Genomic DNA, 21,089 nt, shown 5'->3' with positions numbered 1-21,089 from the left:
TATGAGGGGAGATTGTGTCGATCGGGCTTATACTCACTGGGGTTTAGAAGAATGAGAGGGGATCTAATTGAAACGTATAAAATTCTGACAGGACTGGACTGACTAGATGCAGGAACGATGTTCCCGATGGTCGGTGAATCCAGAACCAGGTGTCACAGACGAAGGTAAGGGATAAGCCATTTAGGACAGAGATGAGGAGGAATTTCTTCATCCAGCGAGTGCTGAACCTGTGGAATTCTCTACCACAGAAGGCAGCAGAGGCCAATACATTAAATATATTCAAGAAGGAGTTGGATATATTTCTTAAGGCTAAAGGGATCAACGGTTATGGGGAGAAAGCAGGGACCGGGTACTGTATTTGGATGATCAGCCATGATCTCATTGAATGGTGGAGCAGGCTCGAGGGGCCGAACGGCCTACTCCTGCTCCTATCTTCTATGTTTCTATGTTTGTATTAGCCAAGGCATAGAATTCAAGAACGGTCTGGTTATGTTTGAACAGTATAAAACACTTGTTAGGCCACAGCTAGAGTACTGCAGACAGCTTTGGTCACCACAGTACAGGAAAGATGTTATTGCACTAGAGAGGGTACCGAGGAGATTTACTAGGATGTTGCCAGGACTGGAAAATTTTAGCTGTAAGTAAAGATTGGATAGGGTTGGGTTGTTATCTTTGGAGCAGAGGAAGTGGAGTGGAGACATAATTGAGGTGCATAAAATACTGAGGGGCCAGGATACAGTGGATAGGAAGGACCTATTTCCCTTAGCAGAAATGTCAATGATCAGGGGCGTAGATTTAAAGTAACTGGTAAAATGATTAAAGAGGAGTTGACAAGAACCATTTTCACACAGAGAGTGGAGCGGATCTGGAAGTCACTACCGATCACATTAATAGAAAGCAGTATGGACATGTACTTGAAGTGCTGTAAGCTACAGGGGTACGGACCCAGAGCTGGAAAGTGGGATGAGGCAAAATATCTCTTTTTCGTCCGGCAAAGACACGATGGGCCGAATGGCCTCCTTCTCTGGCGTAAATTTCTGTATTTCTATGATCTCTGCCCCTTAATCTTCAATATTCCAGGGAATACAAGCCTAGATTATGTGATCTCTGCTCATAGCCTAACCCTTGGAGCTCTGGTAACACACTCGTGAATCTGCACCGCACATCCTTCAAGGTCAATATATCCTTTCTAAGGTGCAGTGTGCAGAACTGTACACAGTGACCTAACCAGGCCTCTGTGCAGCTGTCACACAACTTCCTTCCATTTATATTGTGCAGGGAAGCTGTCTAATAGTTTGCACAGGTCATTTCACTGTTGAAAAGTTACATTTGCACAGCTGCGATGGCCGAGTGGTTAAGGCGTTGGACTTGAAATCCAATGGGGTTTCTCTGCGCAGGTTCGAACCCTGCTCGCAGCGATTCTACTGCAAATTCTTTATTTTATTTCATCGGTTCCCTGTGGAGATCACTGGCCCCGAAACTGATTAGAATTCCCTCCACTGCACGTTATGACACTGATTAACCCAAAGCTGTTGTTCCAATTGGAAACACTAATTTGTCATCAATGAGAAATTGTGGATTTGTTTGAAACTATTTGCAAAGATCAGTGAGAAATTTACACATAAGACAGCACGTAAAAATTCCATTTAATAAAGAACCCTGCAATGTTTGGAAGGAAAAGAGTGGAAATGCGGTTTGGTTTTCTAAAGTTGAAACCGAATTAAAAAGTGTGTAAAACGACCGCGGCAGGACTCGAACCTGCAATCTTCTGATAGCATTCAGAATTTACACCGAAGTCAGACGCCTTATCCATTAGGCCACGCGGCCACACAAAAGTAGACTCAACAAATCCTAATAATGAGTGATTAAACTCCGTTACTGTGTTCATTTCATTAACAACAGAGAATACTGGAAACACTCAGCAGGTCAGGCAGCATCGAGTGAGGGAGAAACAGAGTTAACCTTTCAGGTCGAACCCTTCGTCAGAACTGGAGAAGGTTAGAGAAGAGGGATATTTAAGCAGGGGTGGGTGGAGGCGAGGTAAGAACAAAGGAAATGTCTGTGATAGAATGGACGGCAGGAGAGATTGACTTACAAAAGGGATGATGGTGCAAGGCAAAAGGAGAGGTAATAGGACAAGTTAACGAACAAAAGATGGCTCAAGATGAGGTGTGAATGATTATGGCAGAAACATTAACAACTGTCATGTGAGGAAAAATGAGAACAAATTAAAAAAATTAAAGATATACAGGGGCCAATTTATAGTCTGAAATTGTTGAACTCGGTGTTAAGTCCAGAAGGCTGTAAAGTGCCTAATAGAAAGATGAGGTGCTGTTCCTCGAGCTTACGTAGAGCTTCATTGGAACAGTGCAACAGGCCAAGGAAGGAGAGATCAGAGAGGGAGTGGAGCAGATAATTATAGTGACAGGTGACCGGAAGCTCGGGGTCACACTTGCCGACTGTTCTGCAAAGCGGTCACCCAATCTGCATTTGGTGTCACAATGTAGATTCAGCGAATACAGTAACTAAATTGTAAGAAGTACAGGTAATCGCTGATTCACCTGGAAGGAGTGTTTGGTGCCCTGGGCGATGGGAAGGACGGAATTAAAAGGGCAGGTGTTGCATCTCCTGCACTTGCATGGGATGGTGCCGGGCGAAGGAGAAGGGGTGTTGGGGTGATAGAGGAGTGGACCAGGCTGTCATGGAGAGAGCGGTCCCTTTGAAATGCTGAAAGGGAGGAGAGGAAGATGTGTTTGGCGGTGGGATCATGCTGGAGGTGGTGGAAATGGCGCAGGATGATCCGTTGAATGTGGAGGCAGGTGGGGTGAAAGGTGAGGACAAGGGGGGAACCCTATTATGTTTCTGGGAGTGAGCGCAAGGGGTGAGAGCAGTCGTGCGGGAAATGGAACAGACTCGGTCGAGTGTCATGTCAACCATGGTAGAGGGGGATCCTCAGTTGAGGAAAATGGAAGACATACCGGAAGCATTGGTATGGAAGGTGGCCTCATCAGAACAGATGCAACAGAGACAGAGAAACTGGGAGAATGGAATAGAATGGAATGGATAAATCCCCAGGGACTGATAATCTACATCCTAGTGTACTTAAGGAAGTGGCCCTAGAAATAGTAGATGCATTGCTGGTCATCTTCCAAAATTCGATAGACTCTGGAACAGTTCCCATGGATTGGAGGGTAGCTAATGTTACCCCACTATTCAAAAAAGGTGGTAGATAGAAAACGGGGAATTATAGACCGGTAAGCCTGACATCGGTAGTGGGGGAAATGCTATGTGGATGTGGTGTATTTGGACATTCAGAGGCTTTTGAGAAGGTCCCACACAAGAGATTAGCGTGTAAAGTTAAGGCACATGGAATTGGGGGCAAGGTACTGACTTGGATAGACAACTGGTTGGCAGACAGGAAGCAAAGAGTTGGAATAAACGGGTCTTTTTCCGAGTGGCAGGCAGTGACTAGTGGGGTACCGCAGGGATTGGTGCTAGGACCCCAGTTATTCACAATATATATTAATGATCTAGACGAGGGAACTAGATGTAATATCTCCAAGTTTACAGATGACACAAAGCTGGGTGGGCATGTGTGCTGGGAGAGGAGAGAAGCTGTGTAACACTGGCGGCACACTATGTTACAGCTTTCCATGAACAGAGGGACAACCAGTAAACTCAGAAATGAATATATATAAACAATGCGAATGTATATTTATACACTCAGGGATATACCTGTTTATACACTGTATGAATAGAACTGCGTTTATGTGCTCAACCATAAATGTATTTTGATGCTTTGGCAACATAAGATGTAACTTATCATGCCAATAAAGCGATTTGAATTGTGAATTGAATTGTGAATTGTGAATTGGATGCCGAGAAACTCCAGTATGATTTGGACAGGTTGGGTGATTGGGAAGAAGCATGTCCGATGCAGTATAATGTGGATAAATGCGAGGTTGTCCACTTTGGTGGCAAAAACAGGAAGGCAGATTATTATCTGAACGTCAATAGATTGGGAGAAGGGGAAGTGCAACTAGACCTGGGTGTCCTTGTGCACTAGTCGCTGAAGGTAAGCATGCAGGTGCAGCAGGCGGTTAAGAAGGCAAATGGTATGTTGGCCTTCGTAGCGAGAGGGTTCGAGTACAGCAGCAAGGATGTCTTGCTGCAGTTGTACAGGGCCTTGGTGAGACCACATCTTGAGCATTGTGTGCAGTTTTGGTCGCCTTATCTGAGGAAGGATGTTCTTGCCATGGAGTAAGAGCAGTGAAGATTCACCAGACTGATACCTGGGATGGCAGGAATGACATATGAGGAGAGATTGGGTTGATTGGTCTTATACTCGCTGGAGTTTAGAAGAATGAGAGGTGATCTCATTGATACTTATAAAATACTAACAGGACTAGACAGACTAGATGCAGTAAGGATGTTCCCGATGGCCGGGGATTCCAGAACCAGGGGTCACAGCCTAAGGATAAGGGGTAAGCCATTTAGGACAGAGATGAGGAGGAATTACTTCATCCAGAGAGTGGTGAACCTGTGGAATTCTCTACCACAGAAGCCAGTGGAGGCAAATTGATTAAATATATTCAAGAAGGAGTTAGATATATTTCTTAAGGCTAAAGGGATCAAGGGATATGGGGAGAAGGCAGGGACAGGGTACTGAATTTGGATGATCAGCCATGATCGCATTGAATGGTGGAGCAGGCTCGAGGGGCCAAATGCCTACTCCTGCTCCTATCTTCTATGTCTCTATGTTTCTATGTTTCTATGAGTCCTTACAGCAAGCGTGGTGGGAGGAAGTGTGGTCCAGGTAGCTGTGGGAGTCAGTGGGCTTATAGTGGATGTTGGTCGATAGCCTATCCCCAGAAATGGAGACAGAGAAGTCGAGGAAGGGAAGGGAAGAGTCGGAGATGGACCATGTGAAGGTGAGGGAAGGGTGGAAATTGGAGGCAAAGTGAAAGAAATTATCTAGTTCAGGGCGAGAGCAGGAAATGGCACCAATACAATCATCGATGTACCGGAAAAAGAGGTGAGGAAGGGGACCTGAGTCGGACTTGAACAAAGAATGTTCCACATATCCCACAAAAAGGCAGGCATAGCTAGGGCCCATGCAGGTACCTATAGCAACACCTTTAATTTGGAGGAAGTGAATGGAATCAAAGGAGAAGTTGTACAATGTGAGAACAAGTGCAGCCAGGCGGACAAAGGCGGTGGTGGATGGGGACTGGTGGGGCCTCTGTTCAAGGAAGAAGTGGAGCCGCTTAAGGCCGTCCTGGTGGTGGATGGAGGTGTAGAGGGAATGGACATCCAGAGTGGAAAGGAGACGTTTGGGGCCAGGAAACTGGAAACTGTTAAAGTACGGAGGGTGTTGGAAGAGTCGCGCACGTAGGTGGGAAGGGACTGGACAAGTCGAGAAAAAATAGAGTGAAGATAGGAAGAAATCAGTTCTGTGGAGCAAGAACAGGCTGCAACAATTGGTCAACCAGGGCAGTCCTGTTTGTGGATCTTGGGAAGGATGTGGAAGTGGGCAGTGCAGTGTTGAGGAACTGAGAGATTGGCGGCCATGGGGGGAAGATCTCCAGAGGAGATGAGGTCAGTGACAGTCTTGGAAACAATTGCTTGATGTTCAGTAGTGGGGTCATGGTACAGGGGGAGGTCGGAGGAGCTGTCAGAGAGTTGCCGTTCAGCCTCCGGATGGTAGAGGACGGTTCTCCAAACAACAACAGCACCACCTTTGTCAGCAGGTTTAATGACAATGTTAGGGTTGTATCGGAGAGAACGGAGTGCTGCAAGATCAGACGGGAGTTAGGTTGGAGTGGGTGAGGGGAGCAGGGAACTGGAGATCGCCGATGTCATTTCAGTCCCATTCTATGCACTCCAAACCAACAGAGAGAGTAGACAATGGTAATGCAGTAGATGTAATTTATCTGGATTTTCAGAAGGCCTTCGATAATGTACCCCATAATAGACTGATGAACAAGGGCAGAGAATTCAGAGTCAGGCGTGAAGAAGTGGAATGGATTGCTGGCTGGCTTAAGGAGAGAAGGCAGATAGTCCGACTACCGGGTAGTTTATTCACAGTGGCAGAAGGTGGGTAGTGGTGTTCCACAAGTATCAGAGCTGGAGCCACTGCTGTTCGCAATTTATATTAACGATTTAGACTTAGTGATCAGAAACACAATTTATAAATTTGCAGATGACACCAAATTGGGGGGAATAGTCAATACTGGGGAGGACTGCAACAAGTTACAGGAGGACAGTAATAAACTTGCAGAATGGGCATAGCATTGGCAAATGAATTTGAACACAAATAAGTGTGACGTATTTCATTATGCTAGGAAGAATAGGGAGGTCAGTTTAAAAGATCTTTAAAATTATGAAAGGTTTTGATAGAGTGGATACAGAGAGAATGATTCCACTTGTGGGAAGAGCATAACTAGAGGCCATCAATATAAGATAGTCAGCAAGAAATCCAATCGGGAATTCAGCAGAAACATCTTTACCCAGAGAGTGGTGAGAATGTGGAACTCGCTACCACAGGGAGTGGTTGAAGGGAATAGTTTAGATGCATTTTAGAGGAGGCTAGGTAAGCAAATGTGGGAGAAGTGAATAGAGGGTTATGCTGATAGATTTAGATGAGGAAAGACTGGAGGAGGCTCGAGTGAAGCATAAACGGCGGCATGGACTGGTTGGACCGAACGGTCTGTTTCTGGCGGTATGTTAATAATGAGCGATTAAACCCCGGGATTGTATTTATTTCAGTTCTATTCTTTGCACTCCAAACCAATCAGCAGCTGTGAACCGTTCACTGATTGAAATACGAGAAGTCCCGATGGATCTGGAATTGTTCATTTAATGTTGGAAACGCTCCGCAGGTCATAACTCAGGATTTCCAGCTTTGCTTCAAAGTATTGCAGGTCCCGTGTGAGTTTCCATCCAAACTTTTCAACAAATAACAAAATCAAGTAACTACCCTCTCTACCAAAAATCAAATGGCCCGTACAGGGATCGAAACCGCGACCTTGGCGTTATTAGCACCACGCTCTAACCAACTGAGCTAACCGGCCATTGGATTTGGTTCATGTGTATAAGCTTATATTTTCGAGACTCTAGCTGACAATTTCCTGCATTAATCTTTCAGCATACACCTGCAGTTGTCAATCATACACTATCCTATCGGCAAATACTGTGCATATGTCACTGTGTGCCACACATGACAACAGCCAACACAAGTGCCAGGCAATGGCCAGCTCCAACAAGCGAAAGTCGAACCACCGCCCCTTCACATTCAACAGCAAGACCATCACCGAATCAGCGACCACCATTACCAACAACAACTTGCATTTATATAGCACCATTAATGTAGTAAAACGTCCCAAGGCGCTGCACAGGAGTATTTTCAGACAAAACATTTGACACCAATCCACATAAGGAGAAATTAGGGCAGGTGACCAAAAGCTTGGTCAAAGAGATAGGTTATAAGGAGCATCTTAAAGGAGGAAAGAGAGGTGGACAGGTTTAGGCAGGGAATTCCAAAGCTTAGGGCAACAGAAAGGTTGAGCGATTATAATCAGGGATGCTCAAGAGGGCTGGATTAGAGGAGCACAGATATCTCAGGGGGTTGTGGGGCTGAAGGAGATTACAGAAATAGGGAGGGGCGAGGCCATGGAGGGCATAGAAAAGCAAAATATTATTGAAATGGAGAGAGACTACAGAATGCTGCGGTTAAGATGGATCTGGGTGTCCTCGTACATGAAACACAAAAAGTTAGCATGCAGTAATTAAGTAGACAAATGGAATGTTGGCCTTAATTGCAAGGGGCATGGAGTATAAAAGCAGGGAAGTCTTGCTACAACTGTACAGGTGAGGCCACGCCTAGAGTACTGCATACATTTTTGTTCTCCTTATTTAAGGAGGGATAAACTTGCATTGGAGACAGTTCAGAGAAGGTTCTCTAGGTTGATTCCTGGGATGAAGGGATTGTCTTATGAGGAAAGGTTGAGCAGGTTGGGCCTATACTCATTGGAGGTTAGGAGAATGAGAGGTGATCTCATTGAAACATATAAGATTCTGAGGGGGCTTGACAGGGTAGATGCTGAGAGGTTGTTTTCCCTCATGGGGGAATCTAGAATCAGGTGGCATAGTTTCAGAATAAGGGTTTGTCCATTTAAGACGCAGATGAGGAGAAATTTATTCTCTCAGAGGGTTGTGATTCTTTGGAAATATCTACCCCAGAGAGCTGTGGAGTCTGAATCATTGATTATATTCAAGCCTGAGGTAGACAGATTGTTGAACTATCGGAGTGTCAAGGGCTAAGGGGGAACAGGCAGAAAAGTGGAGTTGAGGCCAAGATCAGATCAGCCATGAACTTATTGAATGGTGAAGCAGGCTCGAGGGGCCGAATGCCTACTCCTGCTCCTATTTCTTATGTTCTTATGTTCTTATAAGGGCAGCAGGTGCATGGGAACACCATCACCTCCAAGTTCCCCTCCAAGTTACATACCATCCCTTTGTGAAAATATATCACCATAACTTCATCGTCGCTAGGTCAAAATCCTGGAAATCCCTCCCTAACAGTACTATTGGACGACCTTCACCTCATTGACTGCAGCGGGTCAAGAGGGCTTCTCACTACCACCTTCTCAAGGGCAATTAGGGATGGGCAATTAATGCTGGCCTTGCCAGCGATGGCCAAATAATAGGAACAAATTAAATTAAATTAAAATAGTCACGACTGGATGTGGCAGGATTGCAGAGCATTGATCTGATCCGTTGGTTGTTGGAGCGCTTAGCTCTGTCTACACATGCTGTTTCCATAGCTTAGAATGTGTGTAGTCCTGTGTTGTAGCTTCATGAGGTTGGCATCTCATTTTAGGTACGCCTGGTGCTGCTCCTGAAATGCTCTTCTGCACTCCTCATTGAACCAGGGTTGGCCCCCTGTCTTGATGCTAATGGTAGTGTGTGAGATATGCCGGTCCATAAGGTTACAGATTGTGGTGGAATACAACTCTAAAACTGAGGCCCCCTCTGCCCTCTCGGGTGGACATTAAAGATCCCATGGCACGATTGGAAGAAGAGCAGGGGGTGATGAGGTTTACCCGGTGTCCTGTAACCAATATTTATCCGCAGATCACCATCACTAAAACAGGTTATCTTCGATTATCACTTTGTGGGAGCTTGCTGTGCACAAATTGGCTGCTGCTGTTTTTCCTACATTACAACAGTGACTATAACTTCATTGGCTGTAAAGCATTTTGAGACGTCCTGATGTGAAAGGCGCTGTTGAAATCAGAGTCTTTCTTTTACAGCCTTCGAAGTCAACTGACAAAAACCAAAACTCAACATAAATTGATTTTAACAGTAAAAGGAGTGAAGTTAGGCTGATTAGCTCAGTAAGTTCGAGCGTGCTCCTAAATAACGCCAAGGTCCCGAGTTCGATCCCCGTATGGGCCATTTACTTTTTGATGGTGTGGGTAGTTTCTTAATTTTGCTATTTGCTGAAAAGATTGGAGCTGTAATACTTTGAAGCAAAGTTCTGCCGAGAGTTCAAGGAACTGGAAGGTTGACCCTGTGTTTCTCTGTCCACAGATGTCGCTGACCTATAAACCACCAATTAATCCTCAGGTTACCAGAAGATTGTAGGTTCTAGTTCTGCCGCGGTTTTTTTACACACTTTTAATTCGTGTTCAGTTTTATAAAACCAAACCGTGTTCCCACTTAGTAGCTGAAGGTGATTCCCTACCAGACACTGCAGAGCTCATTATTAATTAATATTTTTGATGCTGCTTTGTGTGTGTATTGCTCACTAGTTCCCAAAAAATCCACAATATCTAATGGATGCCGATAAATTATTAGTGTTCCAATTGGAACAACAGCTTTGGGTTAATCAGTGTAATAAAGTGCAGTGGAGGGAATTCTGATCAATTTCGGGGCCAGTGATCGCCACAGGGAGCCGATGAAATAAAATAAATAGTTAACTTCAAAGTCGCTGCGAGCAGGGTTCAAACCTGCGCAGAAAAACCCCATTGAGATTTCGAGTCCAAACGCCTTATCCACTCGGCCATCGCAGCTGCAAATTAACATTGAGAAAATGCTTCCTACTGTGAGTGAGTCAGGAACTAGCTCAGAGAAGACAGGTCACAAATACTCACCGATAAATCCATCAGGGAATTCAGGGTTAACTTCTTTGCCCAAAGTGCGCTGAGAATGCATTAGTTGAGGCGAATACTACAGATGCATTTAAGAGGAAGGGAGAAAGGAATAGAAGGATATGCTGATAGGATTTTTTTTAATTCGTTTATGGGATGTGGGTGCGCTGGCAAGGCCAGCATTAAATGCCCATCCCTAATTGCCCCTTGAGAAGGTGGTGGTGAGCCGCCTTCTTGAACCGCTGCAGTCCGTGTGGTGAAGGTACTCCCACAGTGCTGTTAGGGAGGGAGTTCCAGGATTTTGACCCAGCAACGATGAAGGATCGGCAATATACTTCTAAGTCAGGATGGTGTGTGACTTGGAGGGGAACTTGGAGGTGGGGGTGTTCCCATGCGCCTGCTGCGCTTGTCCTTCTAGGTGGAAGAGGTTGCGTGTTTGGGAGGTGCTGCTGAAGAAGCCTTGGTGAGTTGCTGCAGTGCATCTTGTAGATGGTACGCACTGCAGCCACGGTGCGCCGGTGGTGGAGGGAGTGAATGTTTAAGGTGGTGGATTGGGTGTCAATCAAGCGGGCTGCTTTGCTCTGGATGGTGTCGAACTTCTTGAGTGTTGTTGGTGCTGCACTCATCCAGGCAAGTGGAGAGTATTCCATCACACTCCTTACTTGTGCCTTGTAGATGGTAGAAAGTCTTTGGGAAGTCAGGAGGTGAGACACCCGACGCAGAATGCCTCGCCTCTGACCTTCTCTTGTTGTCACAGTATTTATGGTCAATGGTAACCCCCAGGATGTTGATGGTCAGCTCCTTTGTTCATGTTGGACCAAGGTTTTAATGAAGTCGGGAGCCGAGTGCTCTTGGCAGAACCCAAGCCGGGCATCAATGAGCAGGTTATTGGTCAGTAAGTGCCTCTTTACGGCACTGTGGATGGCACCTTCCATCACTTTGCTGATGATTGAGAGTTGAGAGTAGACTGATGGGGCGGTAATTGGCTGGATTGGATTTGCGCTGCTTTATGTGGACAGGACATACCTGGGCAGTCTTCCACATTGTTGGATAGATGCCAGTGCTGTAGCTGTACTAGAACAGCTTGGCTGGAGCACAAGTCTTCCGAATGATAGCCGGTGTGTTGTCAGGGCCCAGAGCCATTGCTGTTACCAGTGTGCTCAGCCTTTTCTTGATATCATGTGGAGTGAATGGAATTGGCTGAAGACTGGCTTCTGTGATGGTGGGGACCACGGGAGGAGGCCAGGTGGTCCGTACAGTTTCATTTTTATTATTTTGTTTCGTAGCGGTTTGTTACAACTGACTGGATTGCTAGGCCATTTCAGAGGCAGTTAAGAGTCAACCACATTGCTATGGGAATGGAGTCACACAAAGGCCAGACCAGGTAAGGGCGGCAGATTTCTTTCCCTGAAAGACATTAGTGAACGGGCAGCATGGTGGCATAGTGGTTAGCACTGTTGCCTCACAGCGCTAGGGACCCGGGTTCGAATCCGGACCTCGGGTGACTGTCTGTGTGGAGTTTGCACATTCTCCCTGTGTTTGCGTGGGTTTTCTCCGAGTGCTCCGGTTTCCTCCCACAGTCCAAAAATGTGCAGGTTAAGTTGATTGGCTATAATAAATTGCCCCTTAGTGTTAGGGGGGTTTAAATACGTGGGGTTATGGGGATAGGGTGGGTGTAGGGGTTACGGGGATCGGGTGGGATGTGTGTCAGTGCAGGCTCGCTATTGATTCTAGTTTTTTTTTGGGGGGTGGGGGCGGAGAAATAGAGAAGGAGGAGCCTCGTTTGGAGACCAGTTCGTACAAATGGACTGTTTCTGTGGGGCAGACTCTATAATATTATGTAACACCCGTTTTAATCAGATACAGAAAGATCCGGGACTAACAAGCACATCCCTTTTAAACAGAATGACAGTACATCCCTTTTAAACAGACACAGAATGACAGTACATCCCTTTTAAACAGACACAGAATAATCCGGGACTGAATAAGTAGATCCCTTTTAAACAGACATGGAATGCTGCCTGACCTGCAGAGTGTTTTGCAGCATTTCATCTGTTTATATTTCAGATTTCCAGCATCAACACTATTTTGCTTTTGTAATGCAGTTCTATGGCGCAATGGACTTCTAGTTGTATGACAGATTGTGGGTTTGAGTCCGATCAGGGTCGGATTTTGGGTCAGGGTTTGGTGTTTCCTCCACCGACGGTACATTTTGCAGTAAATCGGTAATTCAGAGAAGGGAAACTGCCGCCCCGACACTTTCCCTCTAAGTCCTCTCAAACCCTGAACTCTGTTACACAGGAGCAGGAGGAGGCCATTCAGTCCCATGTCCCATTTACATAGGAACACGAGGCCATTCAGTCCCATGGCCGTTTTACATAGGAACAGGAGGAGGCTATTCAGTCACAGAAACCCCACAGTGCAGATAGAGGCCATTTTTGGCCCATCGAGCTTGCACCGACACATATCCCACCCTATCCCCGCAACCCCACGTATTTAATCCCCCTAACACTAAGGATCAATTTATCCGAGCCAATCAACCTAGCTTGCACATCTTTGGACTGTGGGAGGAAATTGGAGCACCCAGAGGAAACCCACGGAAACACTGAGAGAATGTGCAAACTCCATGCAGACAGTCGCCCGAGGCCGGATTCGAACCCGTGTCTCTGGGCGGCAACAGTGCTAACCACTATGCCACCGTGCTGCCTTTTACATAGGGACGCCATTCAGTCTCATGACCCTTTTACATAGGAACAGGAGGAGGCCGTTCATTCCCATGGCCCATTTACATAGGAACAGGAGCATGCCATTCAGTTCCATTACCCTTTTACATAGGAACAGGAGCATGCCATTCAGTTCCATGACCCTTTAACAAAGGAACATGAGGAGGCCATTCAGTCCCAAGGCCCTTTGACACGGGTACAGGAGAATGCCATTCAGCCCAATGACACTTTTACTCAGGAACAGGCGGAGGCTATTCAGCCTGTTAAGTCTGTTATGCAGGAAAAGGAGGAAGCCGTTCAGCCCCTCAAGTCTGTATCAGTGGAACAGGAGGAGGCCATTCAGCCCCTCGAGCCTGTTAGATGGGAACAAGAGGAGGCCATTCAGCCCCTTGAGCCTGTTATACGGGAACAGGAGGAGGCTATTCAGCCTGTCGAGCCAGTTATACAGGAAAAGGAGGAAGCCATTCAGCCCCTCAAGCCTGATACACAGGAATAGGAGGAGGCCTTTCAGCCCTTCAAGCCTGTTATACATGAAGAGAAGGAGGCCATTCAGCCCTTCGAGTCTGTTATACAGGAACAGGAGGAGTCCATTCAGCCCCTGAAGCCTGTTATTCATGAGAAGGATGAGGCCATTCAGCTCCTCGAGCCTCTTACACAGGTACAGGAATCCATTCAGCCCCTTGAGCCTATTATACAGGAACAGGAGGAGTCCACTCAGCCCCTCGAGCCTGTTATACAGGATCAGGAGGAGACTATTCACACTGTTAAGCTTCTTATACATGAACAGCATGAGGTCATTCAGCCCCCCGAGCCTGTTACACAGGAACAGGAGGAGGCCAATAAGCCCCTCGATGCTGTTATGCAGGAACAGGAGGAGGCCATTCAGCGACTCCAGCCTGTTATTCATGAACAGGAGGAGGCCATTTAACCCCTCGAGCCTGTTACACAGGAACAGGAGGAGTCCATTCAGCCCCTCGAACCTAATGTACAGGAACAGGAGGAGGCCATTTGGCCCCTTGAGTCTGTTACACAGGAACAAGAGGAGGCCATTCAGCCCCTTGAGTCTGTTACACAGGAATAGATGGAGGCCATTCAGCCCCTCAAATATGTACAATAGAAATAGGAGGATTCCATTCAGACCTTCAAGCCTGTTACAGAGGAAAAGGAGGTGGGTATACAGTCCCAACAGCAGGACAGATCCACCAGCTGGCACAGTGTTTACAGTCGGGAGGAGAGGCCCTGCGAGTCCTCAACATTGACTCCGGACCCCATGAAGTCTCAGGACATCAGGTCAATCATGGGCAAGGTAACCTCCTGCTGATTACCACCTACCACCCTCCCTCAGCTGATGAATCATTAATCCTCCATGTTGAACACCACTTGGAAGAAGCACTGAAGGCAGCAAGGGCAGAGAATGTACTCTGGGTGGGGACCTCAATGCCCATCATCAAGAGTGGCTCGGTAGCAGCACTACTGACCGAGCTGGTCGAGTCCTGAAGGATATGGCTGCCAGTCTGGGCCTGCAGCAGGTGGTGAGGGAACCAACACGAGGGGAACACCTACTTGACCACCTCCTGACCAATCTACCTGTCACAGATGCAAAACAGTTAAAAAAGTATTCATTGGCTGTAAAGCACTTTGGGATGTCCTGATGTCGTGAAAGGCCTGTAGAAATGCAAGTCTTTCTTTTACAGCCTTCAAAGACAGTGACTTAGCTGGCAAAGACCGGAAACAGGGATGGTACTATAGGTAAGCTTTATGGATGGGCCGGTTAGCTCAGTTGATTAAAGTGTGGTGTTAATAATGCCAAGGTCGTGTGTTCGATTCCTGTACGGGCCATTTCTTTTTCGGGGGCAGGTTAATTTCTTAATTTTGTAATTTTTGAGCAGTTTAAAAGTTTAAAAAGTTAAGAAGGAATCTCACACGGGACCAACAAAGCTGCAAAATCTTAGTTCTACCGAGAGCTCATGGACCTGAAAGGTTAACCCTGTGTTTTTCTGTCCACAGATGTTCCCTGACCTGTGGAGTGTTTCCAACATTTATTGAACAATTTCAGATCCAGCATCTGCTGCATTTCGCTTTTTATTTTACCGCAGTGTCCTCGCTTCTATTAACAAAAGTCAAAAATAATTTGTAGCTACCGGAAAATGGAAATTATTGTTAATGGGAGCATTGGTGGTTCAGGGGTAGAATTCTCACCTGCCACGCTGGAGACCTGGGTTCGATTCCCAACCAAAGCACGTTAAAACTTTTAACAATTTATTTCAGAGCAAACACATCACATGAAACATTAATAATAAATTAGCTGTTCCTGTGTAACTGGGTCAAGGGAATGAATGGCCTCCACCTGTTCCTGTGTAACAGGCTCGAGGGGCTGAATGGCCTCCTCCTGTTCCTGTGTAACAGGCTCGAGGGGCTGAATGGCCTCCTCCTGTTCCTGTGTAACAGGCTCGAGGGGCTGAATGGCCTCCTCCTGTGTAACAGGCTCGAGGGGCTGAATGGCCTCCTATTCCAGTGTAACGGGCTTGAGGGACTGAATGGCCTCCTCCTGTTCCAGTTTGACAGGCTCAAGAGGCTGAATGGCCTCCTCCTGTTCTGGTTTGACAGACTCGAGGGCTGAATGGCCTCCTCCAGTTCCGGTTTGACAGGCTCGAGGGGCTGAATGGCCTCCTCCTGTTCCTATTGAAACATGTTTCAGGCACTGATGTGGCTGATGTTCCGATTGTGCCCTCTGCTGCCCCGGCACAGAAAGAAAAACAGTGCCAGTGTATAAAATCCCCAAGACCTTGTACTTTCTTTCTTTCTTTCATTTCTTCCTTTTCTGTGCCATATGCTCCCTATTCTAATGTTGCTTAGTGATATATGTGTTCATATTTGCCGGTTTCAACGTGTTCATTGCTTCTGCTGCTTTGAATTGTGTCGAAAAATTGAACTGAATTTCTCCACCTGTGTGAAGTATCCTCGGGTTCGAAGCCGTTTTGGTTTCAATCAAACAAACGCACAGATTTCTCGAAGTCGCTGAGACTTTCCTGGCCAGTATTTGTTTCTTACTTCCTTGCATTTGGAAAGCTCCAGGCTCCATTCCCGGCCTGTGCTGAGGGAGCTGACCTGAGCCTGGGCAGCGGTTACAATTGGTGTCTGTGGCCATGTGTTAGGGAGAGGGTGAATGAGCCTGGCTTCTTGTCCACTCGCCCTGCTGGCTGTGGGCAATGGCTGAGCAGAGGACCAGTTGTGATGGGTTTCAGCAGGAGGGCAGAGGTGGAGAAGGGAAGTTGTAAAGATAAAGAAAGGGGCTCCCAACTGTTACAGATGCTGCTGCCCACAGTAGGCTGTTTGGACAGTGGGATACCACAGCCCATGACACACACGAGCCAATCCAGCCTCCTCGTGGACGGCCTTCACTTACACTTCTCCTTCTTAAGATGAAACTGCCATTTCATTCATGTGACGCCTAAACCACATCCCCTCTGATAGTCATTTCAAAACCATTGCACTTACAGACTCAGCTCAACATCGGTAAACCCCAGCAGCAAGCAGGTGAGATTTACGATCTCTTAATGATCAATGACCTTTCACAGGAACGTGTCAAACCAGTGCTATGTTATTAAAGTCAACACAGGATGTCAAGGTCTTAGAGAGGGTGCAGAGGAGATTTACCAGAATGGTACCAGGGATGAGGGAATTCAATTATGTGGAGAGACAGGAGAAGCTGGAGTTGTTCTCCTTAGAGCAGAGAGGGTTAAGAGGAGATTTGATAGAGATGTTCAAAATCATGAATAGTTTTGATAGCGTAAATAGCAAGAAAGTGTTTCCACTGGCAGAAGGTTCGGTAACCAGAGAACACAGATTTATGGTGATTGGCAAAAGAACCAGAGGTGACATGAGGAAACATTTTTTTTAAGCAGCAAGTTGTTGTGATCTGGAATGCGCTGCCTGAAAGGGCGGTGGAAGCAGATTCAATAGTAACTTTCAAAAGGCAGTTGAATAAATACTTGAAGGAAAAACATTACAGGGCTATGGGGAAAGGGCAGGTGAATGAAATTAATTGCATAGCTCTTTCAAAGTGCCGGCGCAGGGCTATGGGGAGAGAGTGGGGCACTGGGATTTATTTGGGATTGATACGGGTCTATGGGGCGTGAGCGTGGCAGTGTGTTTAGTTTGGGATTGATTCAGGGCTATGGGGTGAGAGCGGGGCAGTGGGATTAGTTTGGGATTGATTCAGGGTTATGGTGTGAGAGCGGGGCAGTGGGAATAGTTTGTGATTGACACAGGTCTATGGGGTGTGAGCGGGGCAGTGGGATTAGTTTGGGATTGATACAGGGCTATGGGGTGAGAGCGGGGCAGTGGGATTAGTTTGTGATTGATACAGGTCTATCGGGTGTGAGCGGGGCAGTGGGATTAGTTTGGGGATTGGTGCAGGTCTTTGGGAAGATAGCAGGTCAGTGGGATACGTTTGGGCTTGTTACATGGCTTTTGGGAGAGAGTGGGGCAATGGGATTAGTTTGGGATTGATACAGGGCTATGGGGTGAGAGCGGGAGAGTGGGATTAGTTTGGGATTGTTACAGGGCTCTGGAGAGAGAGCAGGAGAGTGGGATTGGTCTGCGATTGATACAGGTCAATATGGAGATAGTGGGTCAGTGGGTTTAGTTCAGTATTGCTGTGGCAAAGACCCAGAATTAACACAGTGGGCCGAATGGTCTCCTCTGCTCAGTAAATATCTATTGTTGGGGACTCCTCGACAGCTTTTAACACACCATTTGCTGTATACTTCCTCTCCATATTCTTCTCTAAATGTTCACTGACGGTTCCTTCACAGCTGCCCAGGCTCCCTCTTTTTCGGGTTAGCAGCAAATGTCGATACATCTGCCTCCTGTACCCAAGTCCAGATTGTTGAAATAGCAAGAAGGGCAACGGTCGCAGCAGTGATGCAGGGGGGCCCACTCTTTACATCGTCCAGTCAAAAAACCATCCAATAACTACAGCACTCTGCTTCTGTCTTTTAACCAGCTTCCTGGTTTCTAGAACGGTTTCTAGTTGAGTATTAATTTTATCCCATATAAGGTCGTAGAAACATAGAAACATAGAAGTTAGGAGCAGGAGTAGGCCATTCCGTCCCTCGAACCTGCTCCATCATTCAATGCGATCATGGCTGATCATCCAAATACAGTACCCGGTCCCTGCTTTCACCCCATACCCCTTGATCCCTTTAGCCTTAAGAAATATATACAACTCCTTGAATAGATTTAATGAATCCGCCTCGACTGCCTTCTGTGGTACAGAATTCCACAGATTCACCACTCTCTGGGTGAAGAAATTCCTCCTCATTTCTGTCCAAAATGGCTTACCCCTTATCCTTAGACTCTGACCCCTGGTTCTGGACTCCCCAACCGTCGAGAACATCCTTCCTGCATCTGGTCTGTCCAGACCTGTCAGAATTTTATAAGTTGCAATGAGATCCCCTCTCATTCTTCTAAGCTCCAGTGAATATAAGCCCAATCGACCCAATCTCTCCTCATACGTCATTCCTGCCATCCCAGGTATCAGCCTGGTGAATCTTCGCTGAACTCCTTCCATGGCAAGAACATCCTTCCTCAGATAAGGCGACCAAAACTGCACACAATACTCAAGATGTGGTCTCACCAAGGCCCTGTAAAACTGCAGCAAGACATCCTTGTTCCTGTACTCAAACACTCTCGCTACGAAGGCCAACATACCATTTGCCTTCTTAACTGCCTGCTGCACCTGCATGCTTACCTTCAGCGACTGCTGTACAAGGACACCCAGGTCTCGATGCACTTCCCCTTCTCCCAATCTATTGCTATTCAGATAATAATCTGCCTTCCTGTTTTTGACACCAAAATTGATAACCTCGCATTTATCCACGTTATATTGCATCTGCCATGCTTCTGCCCAATCATCCAACCTGTCGAAATCATACTGGAGTTTCTCGGCATCCTCGGCACACACACCCACCCAGCTTTGTGTCATCTGCAAACTTGGAGATATTACATCTAGTTCCCTTTTCTAGATCATTAATATACATTGTGAAGAGCTGGGGTCCAAGGACCGATCCCTGCAGTGAACATAAGAACATAAGAACATAAGAAATAGGAGCAGGAGTAGGCCAATCGGCCCCTCGAGCCTGCTCCACCATTCAATAAGATCATGGCTGATCTGATCCTAACCTCAAATCTTCTATCACTCTGCATCCACCCGAACCCATGTGATCTCCTGGGTGAGGCGAAAAACTAGATAAAGACACAATGGCCAATTTGGGAGAAAAAAATCTGGGAAATTCCTCTCCGACCCATCTAGGCGATCGAAATTCTTCCAGGAGATCACTCTGTCCCTATATTTTCTACAGTACTTAGCTTCTGTAAAGGCGATCTCCACCCCAGCCAGGAACAGGAATAAAACCATCTCCTGAAATCTAACACAGAACTAGAACACAGTAGGAGCAGAACAAGGCTAGACGGCCCCTGGTCCCACTTCACTATCCACAGGGCCATGACCATTCCGAACCTAGACTCATGTCCAATTTCCTGCCCGGTCCCCGTAACCCTTAATTCCCTTTACTTCTAGGAAACTATCTATTTCTGTTTAAAATGTATTTAATGATGTAGCTTCCACAGCTTTCTGGGGCAGCAAATTCCACAAACCTACCACCCTCTGAGTGAAGAAGTTTCTCCTCATCTCAGTTTTGAATGAGCAGCCCCTTATTTTAAGATTATGCCCCCTAGTTCTAGTTTCACCCATCATTGGGAACATCCTCACTGCATCCACCCGATCAAGCCCCTTCACAATCTTATATGTTTCAATAAGATCGCCTCTCATTCTTCTGAACTCCAATGAGTAGAGTCCCAATCTATTCAACCTCTCCTCATATGACCACCCCCTCATCCCCGGGATTAACCGAGTGAACCTTCTTTGTACTGACTCGAGAGCAAGTATGTCTTTTCTTAAGTATGGACACCAAAACTGTATGCAGTATTCCAGGTGCTGTCTCACCAATACCTTGTACAACTGCAGCAATACCTCTCTGTTTTTATATTCCATCCACCTAGCAATAAAAGCCAACATTCCATTGGCCTTCTTAATCACTTGCTGCACCTGCATACTAACTTTTTGAGTTTCGTGCACCAGGACACCCAGATCCCTTTGTACTACAGTACTTTCCAGTTTCTTGCCATTAAGATAATAACTTGCTCTATGACTTTTCCTGCCAAAGTGCATAACCTCACACTTTCCAGTATTGTATTCCATCTGCCAAATATCTGCCCACTTACTTAGCCTGTCTATGTCCCTTTGCAGGTTTTTTATGTCCTCCTCACTCAGTACTTTCCGTCCCATCTTTGTATCATCTGCAAACTTTGATATGTTACACTCGGTCCCCTCCTCCAAATCGTTAATATAGATTGTAAAGAGTTGGGGACCCAGCACTGACCCCTGCGGAACACCACTAGTTACTGGTTGCCAATCTGAGAACGAACCATTTATCCCAACTCTCTGCTTTCTGTTAGAGAGCCAATCCTCCACCCACGCCAGAATATTACCCCCAATCCCGTGATTTTTTATCTTGAGCAATAATCTTTTGTGTGGCACCTTGTCAAATGCCTTTTGGAAGTCTAAATACACTACGTCCACTGGTTCCCCTTTATCCAACCTGTATGTTACTTCCTCAAAAAACTCAAGCAAATTTGTCAAACATGACTTCCCCTTCATGAAACCATGCTGAGTTTGTCCTATTAAATTATGTTTATCCAAATGTCCCGTTACTGTCTCCTTAATAATGGACTCTAACATTTTACCAACCACAGATGTTAGGCTAACAGGTCTATAGTTTACAGCCTTCTGCCTACTACCCTTTTTAAATAAGGGTGTTACATTAGCAGTTTTCCAATCTGCCGGGACCTTTGCTGAGTCCAGTGAGTTTTGGAAAATTATTACCAATGCATCCACAATCCCTACCGCTACTTCCCTCAAGGCGCTAGGATGCAAGCCATCAGGTCCAGGGTATTTATCCGGCTTAAGTCCCATTATTTTACCAAGTACCACTTCCTTAGTGATTTTAATCGTATTTGGTTCCTCCCCCCGTAGTGCCCCCAGTGCCCCACTAGTCACTTCCTGCCGCTCAGAAGCAGACCCATTTATTCCAACTCTTTGCCTTCTGTCTGCCAACCAGTTCTCTATCCAAGTCAATACCTTGCCCCC

At 46.4% G+C, this 21,089-nt stretch overlaps 3 non-coding genes across 3 annotated transcripts; 1 reads left to right on the top strand and 2 right to left on the bottom strand.

The window, feature by feature from the left end:
• The first annotated feature begins 1,336 nt into the window (after positions 1 to 1,336).
• trnas-uga (transfer RNA serine (anticodon UGA)) lies at positions 1,337 to 1,418 on the top strand. The gene has a single exon. It is a non-coding gene; the product is annotated as a tRNA-Ser (tRNA).
• A 319-nt stretch (positions 1,419 to 1,737) lies between these two features.
• On the bottom strand, positions 1,738 to 1,827 carry trnar-ucg (transfer RNA arginine (anticodon UCG)). The gene is given in 2 exon segments: positions 1,738 to 1,773; positions 1,791 to 1,827. It is a non-coding gene; the product is annotated as a tRNA-Arg (tRNA).
• An 8,165-nt stretch (positions 1,828 to 9,992) lies between these two features.
• trnas-cga (transfer RNA serine (anticodon CGA)) lies at positions 9,993 to 10,076 on the bottom strand. The gene has a single exon. It is a non-coding gene; the product is annotated as a tRNA-Ser (tRNA).
• Positions 10,077 to 21,089: the final 11,013 nt, after the last annotated feature.

The sequence above is a fragment of the Somniosus microcephalus genome, unplaced genomic scaffold, assembly GCF_052327205.1.
Source record: "Somniosus microcephalus isolate GS21.2 unplaced genomic scaffold, FLI_Smic_1.0 unresolved_chr8, whole genome shotgun sequence".
Lineage (NCBI taxonomy): Eukaryota > Metazoa > Chordata > Chondrichthyes > Squaliformes > Somniosidae > Somniosus > Somniosus microcephalus.
Note: the sequence above shows the minus strand (reverse complement) of the source record. Positions and strands in the feature narration are given on the sequence as shown.